Source organism: Hordeum vulgare, chromosome 7H (genome assembly GCF_904849725.1).
Source record: "Hordeum vulgare subsp. vulgare chromosome 7H, MorexV3_pseudomolecules_assembly, whole genome shotgun sequence".
NCBI classification, from domain to species: Eukaryota; Viridiplantae; Streptophyta; class Magnoliopsida; order Poales; family Poaceae; genus Hordeum; species Hordeum vulgare.
The window spans coordinates 351,772,668-351,781,749 of NC_058524.1; the positions used below are offsets into that span (position 1 = coordinate 351,772,668).

General features: G+C 38.1%; 1 pseudogene; it reads right to left on the reverse strand.

Moving 5' to 3' along the window:
* Positions 1–6,839: 6,839 nt before the first annotated feature.
* Positions 6,840–7,932, reverse strand: LOC123408876 (annotated as a pseudogene).
* Positions 7,933–9,082: the final 1,150 nt, after the last annotated feature.

The following is a 9,082-nucleotide window of genomic DNA, read 5'->3' on the forward strand; positions in this document are numbered from 1 at the left end:
ATGCTGGGGTGTTACTTGGAATATTTCCAATCACCCATAAAATTTTCAGCATTTTTGAAAACTATATATTTTTGAATTCAAATATAAGTTTGAATTCAGGGACTTGCTAGTTTGAAATAAAATGCCAAAAGTGATTTGAAAATAGTTTTCTCCCCTGATAATTTGTTTTCAATATTTATCAGAAATATTGAACTTTTAAGAAGGCCATTTTGGGTTCATTGAGTTTGACAAGATTTGAATTTCCTTTGAATAGGAAGTGGCTAGGGTTTTTGGTTTGAGTTTCACCACTTCTTTGGATTTTGTTTCAATTTTCTTGGATGCAATGCAAAGAATATATAAGCACGATACTATACTTGATTAGGGTTTTAGGGATGTGACAATCACGTAACTAAATCCACCTAAAATCTCATAATTCATCATGAAATACAGTTCAATATCACAATCACCTAACTAAATCCAAATTTTCCAAGAATTAATCCACTAATCATTTTTTACCATCTCCTAAAGATCACAATGAACTAAATAAATGCATCAAAGTCTCATAATACGCCATGAAATTTGGACCGAGATCACAATTGATTAACTAAATCCAAACTGCTTCAAGTTTATTAAAGATCCATTTATCCACCAATATAGTAACCACCATGCTCATGTACTAGACATAAATTTTCATAATCCACTGAACATCTTTGACTATCTCGTCAAGATCACAATCACCTAACTAAATCTCCACTTCATCTCCATTTTGTAAAACCTTATTTTTAGAATCATCCCATGGGCATTAGTGACACCCTTGAGTTTTTTATAACATCTATGAGTAACAAAGATTCTCCCCAAGTCCTATGATTTACACGACTAGCATGGCTAAGCATTACTATTAAACTTGGACATATGAACCACATTTATTTGCGACCACTACATGGTTAGGAAGGAGGGGTATTAAGAATGTCAAAGGAGGGTGTCAATATCTTTTACAAGCTCGTCAAGATCCCAAGCACCCAACTAAATCCAAGCAAAACCTCATAATCCATCATAAAATTAGGTCAAAATATGACAATCACCTAACTAAATCCATTTTTTTCCTAATTAAATTAAATATTTGTTTATCCACCAATATAATAATCCTCATGCTTATCTTGTAGACAGAAAATCTCATAATCTACCAAACTTCCTCGACTATCTTCTGAACACACAATCACCTAACTAAATCCAACTAAAATCTCATAAATCACCGAGAAATTTGGCTCAATATCGCGATCACCTACCTAAATCCAAATTGTTCAAAATTAGTTAATCCACCAAACAACTTTGACATCTCCCCAAGATCACAATCTACTAACTAAAACCATTGAAAATCTCGTAATCCACCATGAAATTTTCTCAAGATCACAATTGCCTAACTACATCCGGATTGCTCCATGTTTACGAAAGATCTATTTATCCAGCAATATAATAACCACCGCGGTCCCTTACTAGACCTAAATTAGCATATTTCATCAATCATCTCTATCTATCTCTTTAAGATCACAGTCATCTAACTAAATCCAACAAAACCTCAAAATCCAATCATGAATTTGGTTGAAAAAAACAATCACCTAACTAAATCAAAATTGTTTCAATCTAAATTAAAGATCTGTTTACCCACCAATATAAAATCACCTAAAAGCTCATAGTTAAGAAAACATCTATATAATCCAACGTGAAATTCGATTTAGTATCATGACCACCTAAGTAAATTCAAATTGTTCAAGATTAATTAATCCACCAAACATCTTTAGACTATCTCCTCAAAATCGCCATCAACTAACTAATCCATCAAAAATATCATAATCCACAATAAAATTTGATTCAAGGCCACAATCGCCTAATTAAATCCACATTGTTTCAAATTTATTAAAGATTCATTTATTTACCAATATAATAATCAACATGCTCACCTATTAGACCTAAATTCACACAATCTACCGAACATATTCTACTAACTCGTCGATATCAAAAACACCTAACTAAAACCAACCAAAACACCCACCGTAAAATTAGGTTAAAAGATCACAATCACCTATCTAAATCCAAATTATTTCAAACTAAATTAAATATATGTTTATCCATCAATATAATAATCATCATGCTCGTCTACTAGACCTAAAATCTCATAATCCACCAAACATCTCTGGTTATCATCTGAAGACAGAATCACCTAACTAAATCCAACTAAAATCTCATAAATCACAAAAAAGGTTCAATATCACAATCACCTAACTAAATCCATTTTGTTCAAGACCAATTAATCCACCAAACATTTTTAACTATCGCCTCAAGATCACAATAAATCCACTGAAAAATCTCGTAATCCATCATGCAATTTATTCAAGATCACAATCGCCTAACTAAATCCAAATTGTTCCATGTTTACTAAAGAAGTCTCTACTTTCTTGGAGATTGAGGTTTATTCTATCTCTAATGGCTTCTTTATTTCCTAAGAGAAGTATATCTAAGATCTTCTTACTCATGCTGCTTTGATGAGCACACTCTTAGGACACCTATGGAGCTCAACATCTACTTTTGTGTCCACCTCCGCTCCTTACAAATCTGGATGTGTATCCGTTGCCTGGTGGCGGGTTGCTATGTTTGTTGTCTTGATCCCACATCCCGTGTTCCCTTGTTGGTCGACACCGTAACCGCACGCTCAAGCACCAGCAATGGCGAGCAAGAGCTCGGACAATTGGCATATACCTGGATTTTATACACGGGACGCGCCCGAGAACACACGATACCTATCGTCAAGGCCAAGGGCACACAGTAGGAGAATGTGGGATGCTTAATCAAGTGTGTGACACAAAACCGCAAACAGGACAAGGACATCAAGCCGAATCACCGAGGAACAAAGAATGCACAGGAACGTGGGATGCTTGATAAAGTCCATCTGTTGCCGCTATCCCCTATCTTGCCTTGTTTATCAGCTATTTTCAGTAGTGGCATTATCGCCTTGAGTCACTTGTGTGAATCTCATCTCTATCCACCAATATAATAATCAACATGCTCATCTACTAAACCTAGATTCACATAATCCATCAGCCATCTTTTACTAGCTCGTCAAAATCATAATCACCTAACTAAATCCAACCAAAGCCTTATAATCCGCTGTAAAATTAGGTTAAAAGATCACAATCACCGAACTAAATCCAAATTGTTCTAAACCAAATCAAATATATTTTTATCCATCTATATAATAATCATCATGCTCGTTTATTAGACCTAAAATCTCATAATCCACCAAACATATTCGATTATCTTCATAAGACACAATCACCTAACTAAATGCAACTAAAATCTCATAAATCGAAGAGAAATTTGGTTAAAGATCACAGTCACTTAAGGAAATCCAAATTGTTTCAAACTAAATATCTATTTATGCACCAATGTAATAATCACCATTTTCATCTACTAAACCTAAAATCTCATAATCCAACAACCATCACTAGCTATATTCTCAAGACACAATCACCTAACTAAATCCACCTAATCTCATGATCCCTCGTGCAATTTGGTTCAGTGTCACAACCACCATATTAAATCCAAATTGGTCCAGATTAATTAATCCACCAAACATCGTTGACTATTTTCTCAACATCACAATCAAATAACTAAAACCATGAAAAATCTCATAAACCACCATAAAATTTTGTTCAGGATCACAACCGCCTAACTAAATCCAATTTTTTCCAAGTTTATTAAAAGAACATTTATTTATCAATATAATAACCAACATGCTCACCTACTAAACCTAAATCCACATAAGTCACCAAATATCTTTTACTAGCTTGTCAAGATCACAACCACCTAACTAGATCTAAATTCTTTCAAACTAAATTAAAGATCCGTTTGTCCATCAATATAATAATCACCATGCCCATTTACCATACCTAGAAATCCCATAATCCACCAAACAAGTTTTACTATCTTCTCAAGATTAAATCACCTAACTAAATCCACCTAAAATCTCATAAATCACCGAAAATTTTGGTTCGATATCACAATCCACTACAAATATTAATCCCTCGAACATCTTTGAATATCTTATCAAGATCACAATCACCTAAGTAAATCCAGCCAAAACCTCATAATCCGTCCGAAATTTATGTTAAACATCACAACACCTAACTAAATCTAAATTGATCCGAACTAAATTAAATATATGATTATGTACCAATATAATAATCACCAGGCTCATTTCCGTACCTAAAATCTCATAATCCACCAACATTTTGACTTTCTCAAGACACAATCACCTAACTTAATTCACCTAAAATCAAATAAATCACCAAAAAATTTGGTTGAATATCACAAGCACCAAACTAAATCTAAATCGTTCAAGATTAATTAATCCAGCGAACATCTTTGACTATTCCCTCAAGATCTTAATCAATTAATTAGATCCGTTTAAAATCTCGTATTTCATCATGAAATTTGGTTAAAGATCACAATCGCCTAACTAAATTCAAATTACGCCAAGTTTACTAAAAATCCATTTATCCATCAATATAATAATGATCATGCTCACTTACTAGACATAAATTATCATATAATCCATGGAACTTGTTTGACTATCTCCTCAAGATCACAATCACCTAATTAAATCCAACCCAAACATCAAAATCCACTGTGAATTTGGTTAAAAGATCACAATCACCTAACTAAATTCAAATTGTTTCAAACTAAATGAAAGGTCGGTTTATCAACCAATATAATAATCACCATGCTCATGTACTAGACCAAAAATCTTAAAATTCACCAAACATCTTTTACCATCTTCTCAAGATCATAAATCATCGTGAAATTCGATTCAATATCTCAATAGCCTAACTGAATACTAATTGTTCAAGATTAGTTAATTCATCGAATATCTTTGAGTATCTTCTCAAGATCACAATCAACTGACTAAATTCATCTAAAATCTCGTAATCCATCATGAAATTTGGTTCAAGACCACAATCGCCTAACTAAATTCATTTTTTCTCAAATTACAAAAAAATTACTTATTCACCAATATAATAACCACCAAGCTCACATGCTAGACCAAAATTCACATAATCCACCGAATATCTTTTACTAGCTCGTGAAGATCACAATCACCTAACTAAATTCAACCAAAATCTTATAATCCATCATGAAATTTGATGTAAGATCACAATCACCTAACTAAATCCAAAATGTTCCAAACAAAATTAAAGATCTATTTATCCATCATATCTAAAATCTCGTAATCCACCTAACATTTTATACTATCTTCTCAAGATTAAATCACGTAACTAAATCCCCTCGTCCATGTCCTGGTCTCTAAGATCAAGGACGAAGCCGAACAATGGGCACGTGCTGGTGCATGTGGCCTGAAAGTCGTCTTGCGTACCACCTGGGATGTACATTAAATTCATATTCATGTCCCTTCCTGAACTTGCTCTCCTAGGAGGCTTGTAACCAAACTCTATCTGTTCAATGCAAGAAACGCAAAATCTCTAGCGTTTTCTTGAAACAAAATTATCATAAGCCATCACGAAATACGGTTTAATATCACAATCACCTAACTAAATCTAAATTAACCAAGACTAATTAATCCACTAGACATCTTTGACTATCTCCTCAAAATCACAATGAACTAAATAAATGCATCAAAATCTCTTAATTCACCATGAAATTTGGTTCAATATCACAATTGCCTAACTAAATCCAAAATGCTTTATGTTTATTAAAGATCCATTTATTCAGCAATATAGTAACCACCATGCTCATTTACTACACATAAATTTTATAATCCACCGAACATCTTTGAATATCTCGTCAAGATCACAATCACCTAAGTTAATCTCCACTACATCTCCATTTTGTAAAACCTTATTTTCAGAATCATCCCATGGGCATTAGTGACACCCTTGAGTTTTTATAAAACATCTTTGAGTAACAAATATTCTTCCCAAGTCCTATGATTTACACGACTAGCATGGCTAAGCATTACTATTAAACTTTTATGAGTAACAAAGATTCTTCCCAAGTCTTATGATTTATGCGACTAGCATGGCTAAGGGTTACTATTAAACTTGCACATATGACCCAAATTTATCTGTCACCACTACATGGTTAGAAAGGAGGGGTATTAAGAATGTCAAAGGAGGGTGTCAATATCAAGCACATAAAGCATAGCTAAACCCTAGCTAATTTACTTAGCATAAGAATGTGAAAGGGTGTCAATATCAAGCACATAGGGCATAGATAAACCCTAGCTAATTTACTTAACATAGAAATACTAGTAAATAATACTTTGTGCATGAAAAATAATTCTAGGTGTAATGCAAATATGGGTTCAACATGATCAAAGTAGGTTGCTTGCCTTGCTCAACAAAGTCTTCAATGGTTCTGGTCATTCCTCGAGTGTCCTTCAATCTTTCAATGTTACGAAAGATAATGATTTCTATTGATTGGAAAAATAAAATTAACACACAATCAATAAACAATATGTGCAAAATGCTCGAAAATTTACGGAAGTAGTATCATTGGAAAGAGGGAAATTTTAGATGAATTTTGGAAGTAACCTGGATTTTAGAATAAGAGAAATAGTATTGTGGGCCAGAATGGGTCTGCCTGATTAAACAGTACTGCACCAGGGAAGGGGGGTCGACGTCGAAGTCATTAAGGAGAAATACACCTTCACTTATGTGCTCATTTAAACCTGCAATGGGGCGATCACACAAGACACACATGAGCAGCAAAACCAGGATAATCAAACAATATATAAAGATCACAATCAGGCAATAACAAATAAGATTATATGGACAAACTAGAGGATATCACTTCAAGTGGCTGCGCCAAGGAAACCAAAATGCAGCTGAAGCAGGACCATGTAGCTTAATTCGGAGAGGGTTTTTGTGTGTGGGGGCACTATTAGCAGGAGGAGGAATGTCAGTTGTTGTGGTAGGCGCAGGTCCGGCGGTGGATTGATCCTGGGACGCAACAGGTGTTGTAACTTAATACGCGTCAGTAGAATACGCTGTAGGCTGCCCATAGCTACAGTAGCATAACAATCACAGTATGACTGTTACTGGCCATAGCCTGGCGACTGTATCCAGACTGCCCATAACCAGCCTGAGTAGGCCGTCCCTGTCCATATGGACCAGATGAGGCGGCTTCTGAGCATGCGGAGGCTACCCATAAGCACCGTGGCCATACGTGCCCAGTTGTGGTGGCTGCATATCATAGCCAGGCTGTGTCTGTGGAGCAACGTATCCATATTGAGGGGCAAAACCTTGCGCCGTTTAGCTTGATGCAACAGCACTAGTATAGGTGGTTGATTAGGATAACCCAGTTGGCCTCCAGTGGCTGGAGTTGAAGCTTGTTGCCGTGAAGATGCTTGACCAGCTCCACCTGGACCACCGTAGCTCGGTGCAGTACCATACCCTTGTGAAGCATGAATAGCAGGCTGTCTGTAATTGTACCTGCTAGCACCAGCAGGCACAGCAGTTCCAGTGGTAGACTGTTGTTGTTGGGATTGTGGTTGTTGGTTATAGTAGTCATAGCTAGTGCCAAGGGGAGCTGTTGTGCCATAAGGTTGCTGGCCAAACTATGGTGGTGCACCAGGATAAGCTCCAGGCTGCATGTAAACATGTTGTTGTGTTGCTGGCGCATCAGGCGCAACCCAATTTGCCCGAGGGCAGAGAGGATGGTAGCCGTGTTGGATTTCTGGCGCGATTCTGCAAAAATATAGTTTCACATCAGAATAGGTATAGAACACAACATACAGTGTACCATGCAGAACAAGTGCAAACCAGACAAACCATATCCAAAGACAAAACAATGTAATATACAGTAATTTCAGAACCACCAAGAAAAATGAAGGGATCAACTCACGGAGCAAGATTCTCAAGTAACATTGGTGATACCCATCTAGCGTCTACCATGTGCAGAACTATGGGACCTAATGAAGATCGGGCAGCTAGATAAACACACGTCTATATTGAATAGCAATAAAAGATTGCCTTGCAAGTTTGTAGATGTTGATAAATCAGCAATAACGGATGGTGACAGTGTGATCCATAATTTTTTGCAACATCCACTTATATTGCTAAATGATACAGCATACCGAACAACAGTTCTTTTGGCAAGTTTTTTTTCGAGAAAATGTAGTGAGATTCATGCGTTTCTTTGTATTGAAAAGGTAGAGTTTATGTTATAATCCTCCTAGGAGGGACAATACTGATGATGACTGCATGTAGTTAGTGCACGTCCCAGGTCTGGGGGATGGTGACGTGGAGGCCAGCCGCTCCCGCCTTGGTCCAAAGGGATGCCTCGTCTTTGATCCTCGCAACCAGGTCGTTCGCCGAGGGTTGGGTGCCCTCGAACACGCAGCTGTTGCGGTGCTTCCGAATCATCCAGGGGGTCAGCAGGGCCATGGAGGCGAAGCCTTTAAACATGGGCTGCGGAATAATCTGCTTGGCGCTATGCCACCAGGCAAGAAGGAAAGACTCGTGGCTGGGGGGTGTGCACGGCAAGCGAAGCCAGGTGATGACATCTTGCCATACCTGCCTGGAGAAGGGGCAGCGGAGGAGCAACTGGTCCATCATCTCGGGGTCCTGGCAGCACAAGAGGCAAGGGTCGTGGTGCTGCAGCCCTCGTCGAGCCAAGCGATCTGAGGTCCAGCATCGGTCCTGGTGAGCAAGCCAATGGAAGAAGCGCGCCCGGGGTGGTGCCCAGCTCTTCCATATGAGCTTCCAGGAGGCGCTGGGGATGGATCCCTGGAAGGTAGCCTTGTAGCAAGACTTGGGAGTGTATGATCCATTCATGGTCCACTTCCAGGTGAGCTGGTCGGGCGTGTTGATCAGGATGGTGTGGTCGATAGTATTCCAGAGGCGGATGTACTAGCCAATCTCGTGGACGCCGAGAGTGCCATCGATGTCGCGAGCCCAAGCATTGGCATTGAGCCCCTCCGCGACGGTCCGCACCTTCCTCTTGCGCGTGGGGATGCAGGCGTGGAGCTGCAGCGCTATCTCACCGACGGATCGGCCGTCAATCCAGCGGTCATCCCAGAAAAGGGCCG